General features: G+C 42.7%; 1 protein-coding gene across 1 annotated transcript in view; it reads right to left on the reverse strand.

The window, feature by feature from the left end:
* LOC127922030 (semaphorin-3aa-like) overlaps positions 1-16158 on the reverse strand; it is a 79648-nt gene that overhangs the window by 63321 nt on the left and 169 nt on the right. The window contains 1 exon segment of the mRNA XM_052505608.1: positions 15682-16158. This exon segment is cut by the window's right edge and continues 169 nt beyond it. The gene's annotated coding sequence lies outside the window, so the exon portion shown is untranslated.

Consider the following 16158-nt stretch of genomic DNA (forward strand, 5'->3'; position numbering starts at 1 on the left):
CGTCCAAAACCGATGGATTAATCCAACGACGATTGACAGGCATTGAAAACGGCTGCGAGTGTAAACAGGAACTTGAAATACAGGTGTCTCGCCCATAGTGACACTGACACACCATTTAAACACAGGAACTATTCATGTCTAAACCCAAGGACTCTGTTTACGGTTTAGACACTTCAAAGTGTTCCATTGAACAGAACATGTGGATGAATGTTTCATGCACATTCAGTTGGTTCTCCATTTCATGGACCTGGTTGGATTCTGAGGTCACTCTATTGTACTTATGCCTGTTGTGACACACTTTTTCTTTAAAACTGAACCAATCATTATAGCCTTGATTTCTCCATAGTGGTAGCTATTCCTTAGAGAGTAACCATCCTTTATGATTTCTCCATAGTGGTAACTATTTCTTAGAGAGTAACCATCCTTTATGATTTCTCCATAGTGGTAGCTATTCCTTAGAGAGTAACCATCCTTTATGATTTCTCCATAGTGGTAACTATTCCTTAGAGAGTAACCATCCTTTATGATTTCTCCATAGTGGTAGCTATTCCTTAGAGAGTAACCATCCTTTATGATTTCTCCATAGTGGTAGCTATTCCTTAGAGAGTAACCATCCTTTATGATTTCTCCATAGTGGTAGCTATTCCTTAGAGAGTAACCATCCTTTATGATTTCTCCATAGTGGTAACTATTCCTTAGAGAGTAACCATCCTTTATGATTTCTCCATAGTGGTAGCTATTCCTTAGAGAGTAACCATCCTTTATGATTTCTCCATAGTGGTAGCTATTCCTTAGAGAGTAACCATCCTTTATGATTTCTCCATAGTGGTAGCTATTCCTTAGAGAGTAACCATCCTTTATGATTTCTCCATAGTGGTAGCTATTCCTTAGAGAGTAACCATCCTTTATGATTTCTCCATAGTGGTAGCTATTCCTTAGAGAGTAACCATCCTTTATGATTTCTCCATAGTGGTAGCTATTCCTTAGAGAGTAACCATCCTTTATGATTTCTCCATAGTGGTAGCTATTCCTTAGAGAGTAACCATCCTTTATGATTTCTCCATAGTGGTAGCTATTCCTTAGAGAGTAACCATCCTTTGATTTCTCCATAGTGGTAGCTATTTTAGAGAGTAACCATCCTTTATGATTTCTCCATAGTGGTAGCTATTCCTTAGAGAGTAACCATCCTTTATGATTTATCCATAGTGTTAGCTATTCCTTAGAGAGTAACCATCCTTTATGATTTCTCCATAGTGGTAGCTATTCCTTAGAGAGTAACCATCCTTTATGATTTCTCCATAGTGGTAGCTATTCCTTAGAGAGTAACCATCCTTTATGATTTCTCCATAGTGGTAGCTATTCCTTAGAGAGTAACCATCCTTTATGATTTCTCCATAGTGGTAGCTATTCCTTAGAGAGTAACCATCCTTTATGATTTCTCCATAGTGGTAGCTATTCCTTAGAGAGTAACCATCCTTTATGATTTCTCCATAGTGGTAACTATTCCTTAGAGAGTAACCATCCTTTATGATTTCTCCATAGTGGTAGCTATTCCTTAGAGAGTAACCATCCTTTATGATTTCTCCATAGTGGTAGCTATTCCTTAGAGAGTAACCATCCTTTATGATTTCTCCATAGTGGTAGCTATTCCTTAGAGAGTAACCATCCTTTATGATTTCTCCATAGTGGTAACTATTCCTTAGAGAGTAACCATCCTTTATGATTTCTCCATAGTGGTAACTATTCCTTAGAGAGTAACCATCCTTTATGATTTCTCCATAGTGGTAGCTATTCCTTAGAGAGTAACCATCCTTTATGATTTCTCCATAGTGGTAGCTATTCCTTAGAGAGTAACCATCCTTTATGATTTATCCATAGTGGTAGCTATTCCTTAGAGAGTAACCATCCTTTATGATTTCTCCATAGTGGTAGCTATTCCTTAGAGAGTAACCATCCTTTATGATTTATCCATAGTGGTAACTATTCCTTAGAGAGTATCATCCTTTATGATTTCTCCATAGTGGTAGCTATTCCTTAGAGAGTAACCATCCTTTATGATTTATCCATAGTGGTAGCTATTCCTTAGAGAGTAACCATCCTTTATGATTTCTCCATAGTGGTAACTATTCCTTAGAGAGTAACCATCCTTTATGATTTCTCCATAGTGGTAACTATTCCTTAGAGAGTAACCATCCTTTATGATTTATCCATAGTGGTAACTATTCCTTAGAGAGTAACCATCCTTTATGATTTCTCCATAGTGGTAACTATTCCTTAGAGAGTAACCATCCTTTATGATTTATCCATAGTGGTAACTATTCCTTAGAGAGTAACCATCCTTTATGATTTCTCCATAGTGGTAGCTATTCCTTAGAGAGTAACCATCCTTTATGATTTTCCATAGTGGTAGCTAGAGAGTAACCATCCTTTATGATTTCTCCATAGTGGTAGCTATTGTAGAGAGTAACATCCTTTATGATTTCTCCATAGTGGTAGCTATTCCTTAGAGAGTAACCATCCATGATTTATCCATAGTGGTAACTATTCCTTAGAGAGTAACCATCCTTTATGATTTCTCCATAGTGGTAGCTATTCCTTAGAGAGTAACCATCCTTTATGATTTATCCATAGTGGTAGCTATTCCTTAGAGAGTAACCATCCTTTATGATTTCTCCATAGTTAGCTATTCCAAAGTAACCATCCTTTATGATTTATCCATAGTGGTAGCTATTCCTTAGAGAGTAACCATCCTTTATGATTTCTCCATAGTGGTAACTATTCCTTAGAGAGTAACCATCCTTTATGATTTCTCCATAGTGGTAACTATTCCTTAGAGAGTAACCATCCTTTATGATTTATCCATAGTGCTAACTATTCCTTAGAGAGTAACCATCCTTTATGATTTCTCCAAGTGGTAGCTATTCCTTAGAGAGTGCTTTATGATTTCTCCATAGTGGTAACTATTCCTTAGAGAGTAACCATCCTTTATGATTTCTCCATAGTGGTAACTATTCCTTAGAGAGTAACCATCCTTTATGATTTCTCCATAGTGGTAACTATTCCTTAGAGAGTAACCATCCTTTATGATTTCTCCATAGTGGTAACTATTCCTTAGAGAGTAACCATCCTTTGTGATGCACATAAAGTGAATGTTCACTCCATGTTTGTTGCCCCTCTCCTACAGTAGCTACAAACAGTATGTTCATCGGTATCTGCAGTTGAAGTCTGAAGTTTACATACACTTAGGTTGGAGTCATTAAAACTTGGTTTTCAACTGCTCCACAAATTTCTTGTTAACAAACTATAGTTTTGGCAAGTTGGTTAGGACATCTACTTTGTGCATGACACAAGTCATTTTTCCAAAAATTGTTTACAGACAGATTATTTCACTTATAACTCACTGTATCACAATTCTAGTGGGTTAGACGTTTACATACACTAAGTTGTGTATGTAAATTATGTCATGGCTTTCGAAGCTTCTGATAGGCTAATTGACATAATTTGAGTCAATTGGAGGTTTACCTGCGGATGTATTTCAAGGCCTATCTTCAAACTCAGTGTCTCTTTGCTTGACATCATGGGAAAATCAAAAGAATTCAGTCAAGACCTCAGAAAAAAATGTAGACCTCCACAAGTCTGGTTCATCCTTGGGTGCAATTTCCAAATGCCTGAAGGTATCACGTTCATCTGTATAAACAATAGTACGCAAGTATAAACACCATGGGACCACACAGCCATCATACCACTCAGGAAGGAGACGCGTTCTGTCTCCTAGGGATGAATGTACTTTGGTGCGAAAAGTGCAAATCGATCCCAGAACAGCAGCAAAGGACCTTGTGAAGATGCTGGAGGAAACAGGTACACAAGTATCTATATCCATATGCAACTACACATGGGAACAATGTCCTCTGGTCTGATGAAACAAAAATAGAACTGTTTGGCCATAATGACCATTGTTATCTTTGGAGGAAAAGGGGGAGGCTTGAACACATCTCAAGACACCAGTCAGGAAGTTAAAGCTTGGTCACAAATGGGTCTTCCAAATGGACAATGACCCCAAGCATACTTCCAAAGTTGTGGTAAAATGGACAACAAAGGCGGGGTATTGGAGTGGCCCTGACAAAGCCCTGACCTCATCCTATAGAAAATCTGTGGGCAGAACTGAAAAAGTGTGTGCAAGCAAGAAGGTCTACAAACCTGACTCAGTTACACCAGCTCTGTCAGGAGGAATGGGCCAAAAATAACCAAACTTATTGTGGGAAGCTTGTGGAAGGCTACCTGAAAAGTTTGACCCAAGTTAAACAATTTAAAGGCAATGCTACCAAATACTAATTGAGTGTATGTAAACTTCTGACCCACTGGGAATGTGATGAAAGAAATAAAAGCTGAAATAAATCATTCTCTCTGATATTATTCTGACATTTCACATTCTTACAATAAAGTGGTGATCCCAACTGAACTAAGACAGGAATTGTGAAAAACTGAGTTTAAATGTTTTTGGCAAAGGTGTATGTAAACTTCCGACTTCATCTGTATCTACAACTCATGCTTTACTTTCTAACACGATGTGCGTAGGTCAACTCAACCCACTATAGGATATGAATCAGCCACCCTAACAAGACATCCCCAACCACAAACTCTTTATATGAGTGGGCTAAGAATGGATAGAATTTCAGCTTACAGTGATACTCATCTTTCTTGGGCGAAATAATATATTTCTGAGTAACCGCATGACATTTCTGTTTTTCTTTGAGCTGCAGTGGGAGAGAAAGAGGGAACGAGAGAGAGAGAGAGAGAGAGAGAGAGAGAGAGAGAGAGAGAGAGAGAGAGAGAGAGAGAGAAAGTGAGAGAGAAAGTGAGAGAGAGAGAGAAACTGAGAGAGGAAAGAGAGAGAGAGAGAAACTGAGAGAGAGAGAGAAAGGAGAGAGAAAGAGGAGAAACTGAGAGAAAGAGAGGGGGAGAAACTGAGAGAAAGAGAGGGAGAGAAACTGAGAGAGACTGAGAGAGAGAGAGAGAGAGAGAAAGTGAGAGAGAGAAAGTGAGAGAGAGAAAGTGAGAGAGAAAGTTAGAGGGGGAGAAACTGAGAGAAACTGAGAGAAAGTGAGAGAAACTGAGAGGGGGAGAAACTGAGAGGGGGAGAAACTGAGAGGGGGAGAAACTGAGAGTGAGAGAAACTGAGAGGGGGAGAAACTGAGAGTGAGAGAAACTGAGAGGGGGAGAAACTGAGAGTGAGAGAAACTGAGAGGGAGAGAAACTGAGAGGGGGAGAAACTGAGAGGGGGAGAAACTGAGAGGGGGAGAAACTGAGAGAAACTGAGAGGGGGAGAAACTGAGAGTGAGAGAAACTGAGAGTGGGAGAAACTGAGAGGGGGAGAAACTGAGAGTGAGAGAAACTGAGAGTGAGAGAAACTGAGAGGGGGAGAAACTGAGAGAAACTGAAAGAAACTGAGACTGAGAGAAACTGAGAGAAACTGAGAGGGGGAGAAACCACAGAGGGGTAGAGAAACTGACAACAGAGGGGGAGAAACTGAGAGGGGAGAAACTGAGAGAAACGGTTCAAAGAAACCCCTGAGAGGGGGAGAAACTGAGAGGGGGGAAACTGAGTTCAAACTGAAAGAAACTGCAGAAGTGAGAGAAACCTTAAACCCCTGTGACTGCAGAGGGGGAGAAACTGAGAGTGAGAGAAACTGAGAGGGGGAGAAACTGAGAGGGGGAGAAACTGAGAGAAACTGAGAGAAACTGAGAGGGAGAGAAACTGAGAGGGGGAGAAACTGAGAGGGGAGAAGGATCATATGTGGAACCATTTACTTAGTTGGATTCTCCTCCTGACACTGGGAGTAGACCACAGAGAGTAGTTTAACCAGCCCATGACAACAGAAACGGTTCAACCCTTAAACCCCCCGTGACTGCAGAAACGGTTCAACCCTTAAACCCCCTGTGACTGCAGAAACGGTTCAACCCTTAAACCCCCTTGACTGCAGAAACGGTTCAACCCTTAAACCCCCTTGACTGCAGAAACGGTTCAACCCTTAAACCCCCGTGACTGCAGAAACGGTTCAACCCCTAAACCCCCCTTGACTGCAGAAACGGTTCAACCCTTAAACCCCCGTGACTGCAGAAACGGTTCAACCCCAAATCCCCCGTGACTGCAGAAACGGTTCAACCCCAAATCCCCCGTGACTGCAGAAACAGTTCAACCCTTAAACCCCCCTTGACTGCAGAAACGGTTCAACCCCAAATCCCCGTGACTGCAGAAACGGTTCAACCCCAAATCCCCGTGACTGCAGGTTCAACCCCAAATCCCCGTGACTGCAGAATGCCCTTTCATGCAGACTAAATGATCCTGACCCCACTGCGGGTCATGTCCCTTTTCTCATGCATGATGAAATCATGTTACCCCACGGGTCATTGTTGTCACACACACACACACACACACACACACACACACACACACACACACACACACACACACACACACACACACACACACACACACACACACACACACACACACACACACACACACACACACACACACACACACACAGGCAGGAAGTTGCAAAACCACACACAAACACAGCCACTAAGCTTTGCTGAAAGGGAAAGATTGGTGGATCATTAGACCCACTGATGGATTGGATTTTGAAAGACAGCGGTGGTTGGTGAGGTCGTGTCTGTTGCCCTCCACTGTTAGTATGGTATGTCTTTAGTCAAGCATAATGTTCAACATTACTAAGGCTTACCAAAGAGTTAGAGATTAGACCAAGAGTCTCACGCTCCAACAATGAACATATACACAAAAGGCTGACACAAACACATAGATGAACTGACTGAGACAGAGGGACAGACTGACAGAGAGACAGACTGACAGATAGACAGACTGACAGAGAGACAGTGAGACAGAGAGACAGACTTACAGAGAGACAGACTGACAGAGAGACAGACTGACAGACTGACAGAGGAACAGACAGACTGACAGAGTGACAGAGAGACAGACTGACAGAGAGACAGACCGAAGACTGACAGAGAGACAGACTGACAGACTGACAGACTGACAGAGAGACAGACTGACAGAGAGACTGACAGTGAGACAGACTGACAGAGAGACAGACTGACAGACTGACAGAGAGACAGACTGACAGAGAGACAGACTGACAGAGAGACAGACTGACAGACTGACAGAGAGACTGACAGAGAGACAGACTGACAGACTGACAGAGAGACAGACTGACAAAGAGACAGACTGATAGAGAGACAAACTGACAGACTGACAGAGAGACAGCCTGACAGAGAGACGGACTGACAGAGAGACAGACTGACAGACTGACAGAGAGTCAGCACATCCAGTCACACACACATCCATGCACACACACAGACAGACAAACAGAGACTTTTACACATGCACCACACATGCACACCATAGAGACGTTAGCCTGGGTGAAACATGACCCTGGAGTGGCGCTCCTTGTGGCTGACTGACGAGCCTTAGCAGCTGGGTCTGATCCACACACACTGCTGCAATGCAATGTCTACTCAGTAACCAAACCCTCTATACATAAAACACAGGAGTCATCCCTGTCACACACTGGACCCAATGTCCTCACCGTAACCATAGTCAAAATGACAAGTATACATCCATTCTATAAGGATGAACTTCCGCCGTACCATACTTAACTGTTAACTTATATACCTATGAGATACCCGGTCTCAGGGATGGCTAACTCCTTCGATCTCCACTGAGTTGGGTATATCTGCCTTACGTGTGGAATGATCTCCAATGCACTTTCATATTGGACGAATAGGTGCCTCTGTTTAGGACATTTCAGATGGCAGTTAAGGGACCTTTTTACTGAAGAATGTGTCTTTTATGATTGTGTTTTGCTTTTCATGTATTGTTGTGTAAGATAATGAGTATTTTAATTTTAAAAAATTATTTTGATGTGTATTGCTGTGTATAATAATGTGTATTTTAATGTGTATATTGTATTCTGATGTGTATGGTTGTGTATAATAATGTGTATTTTAATGTGTATATTGTATTCTGATGTGTATGGTTGTGTATAATAATGTTTATTTTAATGTGTATATTGTATTCTGATGTGTATGGTTGTGTATAATAATGTGTATTTTAATGTGTATATTGTATTTTGATGTGATTTGTTGTGTATAATAATGTGTATTTTAATGTGTATATTGTATTTTGATGTGATTTATTGTGTATAATAATGTGTATTTTAATGTGTATATTGTATTTTAATGTGATTTGTTGTGTATAATAATGTGTATTTTAATGTGTATATTGTATTTTGATGTGATTTGTTGTGTATAATAATGTGTATTTTAATGTGTATATTGTATATTGTATTGTGTATTTTAATGTGTATATTGTATTTTGATGTGATTTGTTGTGTATAATAATGTGTATTTTAATGTGTATATTGTATTCTGATGTGTATTGCTGTGTATAATAATGTGTATTTTAATGTGTATATTGTATTTTGATGTGTATTGTTGTGTATAATAATGTGTATTTTAATGTGTATATTGTATTCTGATGTGTATTGCTGTGTATAATAATGTGTATTTTAATGTGTATATTGTATTTTGATGTGATTTGTTGTGTATAATAATGTGTATTTTAATGTGTATATTGTATTTTGATGTGATTTGTTGTGTATAATAATGTGTATTTTAATGTGTATATTGTATTTTGATGTGATTTGCTGTGTATAATAATGTGTATTTTAATGTGTATATTGTATTTTGATGTGATTTGTTGTGTATAATAATGTGTATTTTAATGTGTATATTGTATTTTGATGTGATTTGTTGTGTATAATAATGTGTATTTTAATGTGTATATTGTATTTTGATGTGATTTGTTGTGTATAATAATGTGTATTTTAATGTGTTTATTTTGTATTTTGATGTGATTTGCTGTGTATAATAATGTGTATTTTAATGTGTATATTGTATTTGGATGTGATTTGTTGTGCTAGACCGGTACGTCATCAGAAGAGACCTTGGTCTCAGCATTGACTTCCTGTAAAAAGAAAGATGCCATAAAAACGCTCCAAACTCAGTCATCTTCTCTGTAGTTGACAATGAAAGTTGTACATGGAATCTGCTTTGGGGATTGTATGCTCTGCCTCGGCTAAATAAACATATTGGGAGATGCACTGAACTTGACCAAAACTCATCAACACCAAACCACAGCTTGTGAATGTCAACGTAACTCTAAAGAGCACACATTTCTCAACACAAATATGAAAACGTTCCATTCCAAATAAGGAACAGAACTGAAGTGGAAAAGTGCCTAAAACACAAGCCACACATTGTGTCTGTGACATACAAGCATGTTAACCCTTGCAAGGCTACCGGCACAGACGTGTGCAGACCAGCAGGCTGGAGGGGTTTATGGACATATTCAATCTCTCCCAGTCAGTTTTCCCCACTTGCTTTAACCCTAACGTTGATGTCCGCGCCGCCACGGACACCCCGTGAACAAATACCCGTAACATCCGTCACTTTAAGCTAGAGATACACTTCCACATCTGCAGTGAAAGGTGACACAGCTAGAGCAGTGTTTGTCAGACCATGATACATCCCGAAAATCCGTCTTCTCACAAAATGGTCTGTAGCATCTGTAGTGTATTCAAGGTTTAAAAAGACTTCTAATCAACCCCCTACAAAAATGTCCATTAATTATAATCTACACATTTCCTGTTGCTGCAGGATTAAGATACAACATCTGTAGCCCCGTCACAAATGTTCAAGCAGCACTATAAAACAAGCTCGGGTATTACACAGATCGTTAAATGCTTTGATTAATGACTGTTTGTTCTCCAAAGCCATCATGTCATTGTGCAACCCTGTGTGTTATACACAAGCTGACTCATTCTGCAGTATACAAACTGGCCCACAGTAAGGGGAGTTGCCCAGTGTTGTGGTCTGCTCAGAGTACTGACATTATTCTGCCTGGGATGGAATGGTTTGGGATGGGGGGGTATGCATGCTGCCCTTTCCTGCTAACTAGGCAGACTGGGAGAGAAAGTCAACTGGAGGAGCCTGACTGAAAACTGTACTTAGGGGCTGTGGTATTGTGAGCTGCCTGAGAGCGACTGAACTGAGGGAGGAGGAGAGGAAGGAGAGACGGAGGAGAAGGCAGACGTCTCAGGGGTCGGTCGGCGCGTTGGGAGCACACCTTATAATTATCCACATCCGCTCTGTCAGAGGAGGCCCACAGAATGGACAGATCCACCAGAGAGAGAGGGAGAGCAAGAGAGAGGTCTCTGTGGAACTCGACGGGGGTTATTATGGGTTAGCTCTACTCCAGACTGCGTTGAGTTGGAGTGCGGTTCCATGCCGAGAGAGAGTGTCTATTTTGAATGGTTCCGAGTGAATTCCGATGGCGGGCTAGTCTCTTCCCTCTATTACAGTTCCACCCATCCGAAACAGGTCACTGCGGGACGACCGGGGTCTTCATTAATAGGTTAAAGGGCCCAGTAATTACCCCAGAGGAGAGTAACTATCAGGTTGTTTAACAAGCCTTTTAATATTCCCCCAAGCTCCGCGAGAGATGTGTGTCTTTTTTACAATCACAATAGTTTTATGAGTCCCATCTCTCATGTTGCAATGGTTCATCTCACGTTCACTGTCTTGGTCTGTCTTGCATTCTCTCTCTCTCTCTCTCTCTCTCTCTCTCTCTCTCTCTCTCTCTCTCTCTCTCTCTCTCTCTCTCTCTCTCTCTCTCTCTATTTCTCTCTCTATTTCTCTCTCTATTTCTCTCTTTTTCTCTCTCTATTTCTCTCTCTCTCTCTCTCTATTTCTCTCTCTATTTCTCTCTCTCTATTTTTCTCTCTCTCTCTATTTCTCTCTCTATTTCTCTCATTTCTCTCTCTCTCACACATTCTCTTAAACCTTAAAATTGCTGAATCCGGCTATTTCATCCACACCTGGTTGCTGACAGGTGTATAAAATTGAGCACACAGCCATGCACTCTCCATAGACAAACATTGGCAGTAGAATGGCCTTATTCAAGAGCTCAAGAGCTCAAGAGCTCAGTGACTTTCAACGTGGCATTGTTATAGGATGCCACCTTTGCAACAAGTCAGTTCGTCAAATTTCTGCCCTGTTCGAGCTGCCACAGTCAACTGTTAGTGCTGTTATTGTGAAGTGGAAACACCTAGGAGCAACAACGGCTCAGCCGCGAAGTGGTAGGCCACATAAGCTCACAGAACGGGACCGCCGAGTGCTGAAGCACGTAAAAATTGCCTGTCCTAGGTTGCAACAATCAGTACTGAGTTCCAAACTGCCTCCAGAAGCAACGCCAGCACAATAACTGTTTGTCGGGAGCTTCATGAAATGGGTTTCCATGGCTGAGCAGCCGCGCACAAGCCTAAAATGTGCAATACCAGGAGGAATAACGGTCTGGGGCTATTTTTCATGGTTTGGGCTAGGCCCCTTACTTCGAGTGAAGGGAAATCTTAACCCTACAGCATGCAATGACATTCTAGACAATTATGTGCTTCCGACTTTGTGGCAGTTTGGAGAAGGCCCTTTCCGGTTTCAACATTGCAATGCCCCTGTGCACAAGGTCCATACAGAAATGGTTTGTTGAGATCGGTGTGAAAGAACTTGACTGGCCTGCTCAGAGCCCTGACCTCAACCCCATCAAACAACTTTGGGATGAATTGGAAAGCAAACTGCGAGCAAGGACAAATCGTCCCCACAGCAATGTTCCAACATCTAGTAGAAAGCCTTCCCAGGAGAGTGGAGGGGAGAGGACCAATTCCATATTAATGCCCATGATTTTGGAATGAGATGTTTGACGAGCATGTCCACTTACTTTTGGTAATGTAGTCTATGACTAATAAAACATGAAACTTGAATGTGTGTGCTTGTTGTAACCTGCAGGGGTCAGTGTTTCCCAGGTTGAATACTACTGGGATGACCGTAATACAGTACAGTATGTCCAGGTTGCACTGCTGTGTGAAAGACAATGCTGTAATAACCTATACCTTGATCTGCGTTAGAGCATAATCAATTCAATGACATTGAGCATTAGAATTCATATTTGGCTAACTTTGACTTGCTTTGTCTCATGATCCATTCAATGCTTGGGACTAGTTGCGGTCTATCGACAATCTAAGCGACGTTATTTAATCAACTATAAACGATTACCTTAACTTAGACTTAACTTCAGTTACTTGCGGGAGAGAAAAAATAATTAACTCGGATCATTACTCTGGTCTTCTGAGGACAGATCCTTCACTGGGAATGTCTCCCTGACTGACCCCACAGGGAAATCATTCACTCTGGACTCGCTTCGCCAGCCTTCCCAGGAGAAAGGTCACTCAATGTGCTTTAGTTTTTCTGTTCTTATTTTCCTGCACAAACTGCTCATTCCGCATTTGTTTGACTGTCCTTCCTGGGGACACAAACTGCTGTCCTGCACTTGTCTGAATGTCCCTCCTTGGGGAAAGAGCTCTCCTCTCGCTGGATGATCCTTCTCCTGGGAAAATGTTTACTCTGTGCTCGTTTGACTGTCCTTCACTGGAGAATTCCTCCTCGTCGTTTATTTGACTTAATTGCTATGCCAGATTCACAGAGGGAGAGAGAATGAATGGTACAACACTTAACAACCAGTCTCTCTCCCGCCTAGTCTACTGTAAGTCTGCCAGCACCCTTCATTAAAGCAACGCTTCCCTCCCTCTCTCATCTCCTCCTTCCCCTCTTCCCTCACTCCCTCTTCCCTCTCTCCCTCTCTCCCTCTCCCCCTCTTCCCTCTCTCCCTCTCTCCCTCTTCCCTCTCTCCCTTTTCCCTCTCTCCCTCTTCCCCATCTTCCCATCTTCCCTCTCTCCCTCTTCCCTCTCTCCCTTTTCCCTCTCCCCATCTTCCCTCTCTCCCTCTTCCCTCTCTCCCTCTTCCCTCTCTCCCTCTCTCCATTAGCCAACGTGTGGGTGTGAACAGAAAGGTTTCAGTCGACAGGCATCAAGAGAGCCATCCAACACCTGTGGACCCCTTTACCTCTGAGACAAACACATGTACACACACACACACACACACTCATGAGTATGAGCATACACAAGAGCACACACACACACTGCTCACAAACACACTGCGCACAAACACACTCACGCACACACACAGACACGCACACACACTCGTCATCACATTCAGCCAGGTGTCTAATTATCTGTGTCTGTGTCAGATCTGACACATCCCACCCCGGCTGAATACACACATGCCACTTTCAGTCTGAAGAGGAAATCACTGGAGAGATGGTGTTGAGTCGTCACACACACCAAGCTGCAGCAAGAACGTTAAAGACAGACAGAGCGACAGCTTTGATGTGCTTTGGTTGGTCTGACTACACATTTCAATCACCCACTGTATACAATGCAGTTCAGCTTCGTATCACCTAATGACACCTTTCATCAATGACACATCTTTCCTCCCTTGTCAGACAGCAACATGGCGTCCTGTCAGAAAAACAAGTGAGGGAGATCAGAGAAGACCAGTATTGCTGTTCTAGTCAACTGACAGATGGCTCAATCTTGGGAACCGTTTCAATGAAGCGAAACACATTTTCCCATGATGCCTCTGGGCTATTCCTGGTGTAGATTGTTACCTCGGAAAGATGTGACGCGGTGGCGGTGCAGGTGGATCTGAGTTTTACGGCGGTTTTTACAGCACACTACTTGACTTGACTGCACAGAGAAACATCTTCAACATAGTGCCCCCTAGAGACAGAGCAGGGTGTTACAGGACACTCCACTAATAAGAGCATGTATACATCCTGTAGAGCCATATAACGGTAGCCCAGTGGTTGAGTGTTGGGCCAGTAACTGAAAAGTCACTGGTTTGAATCCCAGAGCCAACTAAGTGAATTACATTACACATCTATTGATGTGCCCTTGTGCAAGGCACTTAACCCTAAGTGTGCCGGTATGTCGCTTTGTATAAGAGCGTCTGCTAAATGTATACTTTGTTTTAAGAAAACTGCTGATAAATGTGATTTATTCTCTGATTAAAAAGAACGTTATGTCAAGTTCATACAGGCCTTGCTGTGCACAAGTTACATCTAAACTTCTCTCATTGGAATAAAATTAATGTGACACTCATTTCAAAGCAGTAACACCTCTCTAAACCAGAAGCACTCTTTTCCTCAACAACCTAACCTTATTCCCAGCCTGAAAAAGGACAAATTGCCCATATTTGTCAATTTTAGGAATGTATATTTTTTTAAAGGAGACGAAGAGAGAGAGAGAGAGGGCGGTGAGAGAGAGAGAAAAGGAGAGGGAGAGAAAACGGAGATACCACACAGCTCTCTAGCCATGTACTTTTGGTCATGTTTTGGACAAGGAACCGCAACAGCTCGCCTCTCAGACGACCGACATTAAACGAAACGTCCCAAAATATGCCAAAAATGTCTGTGGTTTATTTTAGTCCCGAGATGAAAGGTCTGCCATTACAAAGAGCTTGATTTAGTCTAGGGTGTGAGAGAGAAAGGAGAGAGCCGGCTCTGAGGTCTCTCCACAGTCTTCTACCTCAAAATAACACAGAGGGAAGGCAGAATAACATGTTGACTCACAGGAGCCCAGCCAGATGTGTGACTGATGAGTGATACACTCACCTGGGTGGAGTCCATAGCGGACCTTATTCTATATCATAGAGACATCATGTCGGTCATGAATATTCTGTAGCGCTGTGCCCTGAACAACCCTCTGAATCCAGGGCATATCTTTTCCATATGCAGTATATCTGGTAAAACAGTACGATGTGTGTGTGTGCATGCAGACCTTCTCCTAAGCAGAAGCAGAAGTACTTGTTGACTTTGGAGAATAGCTGGTAAATCGATTTTGGGGTTAATGAGAACTAGGGAGACCGGATTAACCCCGTAAAGTGTGTGTGTTCAGAATTTGCATGTCCGTTCGTGTCTATGCGTACATTGTGTGTGTGTGTGTGTGTGTGTGTGTGTGTGTGTGTGTGTGTGTGTGTGTGTGTGTGTGTGTGTGTGTGTGTGTGTGTGTGTGTGTGTGTGTGTGTGTGTGTGTGTGTGTGTGTGTGTGTGTGTGTGTGTGTGTGTGTGTATTTATGTGTTTCACGGCAGTGCAGCGGTAGTTCTGAAGGGGACAGTGGACGGGGAAAATAAATGCGAGGGCCAATACATACATTTAACCAAGTCCCCTGTCCACATATGGAAACAATCTGACCGTAAGGAGAATACAATCTAAGGCTAAGGAGAAATCATTATTCTAAGTGGGAGAGAGAGAAAAAAAGAGAGAGGGGAAGCAGGAGAGAGAGAGAGAGGGAGAGAGCGAGAGAGAGAGAGAGAGAGAGAGAGAGAGAGAGAGAGAGAGAGAGAGAGAGAGAGAGAGAGAGAGAGAGAGAGAGAGAGAGAGAGAGGGAGAGAGAGAGAGAGAAAAGATTGAGAGAATTGAAGAGAAATTGTTGAGAAAAGAGATAAGTAGATAGATGAACAGACAGAGAGGAAGATACACCGAAGAGTGAGAGGCAAAGAAAGAAAGAAATAAATAAAGAAAGGAGAGAGTGCACACAAAGAGGAAGAGTAACTCAGACAGCACACATAATTTCTCCTGGAGCCATGCTGGCGGCTGTAGCAGAACCAGAGAAAGAACCAGGGAGGCAGGGGGGAGAGAGAACATTCACACTTACCCCTGTAGGAGAGCTTTAACCTGGGGACGCTGTGCTTGGGCTCCCCTGCCCCGGCACCACCGCCCCGCAGAACAGCAGCAACAGTACAATCCCAGGTAGGTAATCCATGGTGCTGGAGCGCTGGCCTCCAGCCCAAGGGGGGCACACACCCCACACTTGCCCAGAAAAGAGTGTCTCCCAGCCGGGTATGCAGAGACCTAGCAGTCCCTCCCTTCCCTTCCTCCTCTTGCAGCTAGAGAAGATCCACAAACCCAGGAGGGGGTTTCTGGCAGGGGGGATACAATCCTTGGTTTCAATCCCGATTCAGAGCACTGATTTGGGGAAATTCAGCAGCGCAAGGGGGTATCACATGGCTCCCTGTGTGGAGGTCCGGGGTGGTAAACCCTCTGTGCTGTTCATATGTCCCCCTGGTAAGGGTAGGGTGATGGGGGTCCGGTGGGAAGTGTGAGGCTCGAGCTGGTTGAGGAAGAATTCTGA

The sequence above is a fragment of the Oncorhynchus keta genome, unplaced genomic scaffold (assembly GCF_023373465.1).
Source record: "Oncorhynchus keta strain PuntledgeMale-10-30-2019 unplaced genomic scaffold, Oket_V2 Un_contig_24352_pilon_pilon, whole genome shotgun sequence".
NCBI classification, from domain to species: Eukaryota; Metazoa; Chordata; class Actinopteri; order Salmoniformes; family Salmonidae; genus Oncorhynchus; species Oncorhynchus keta.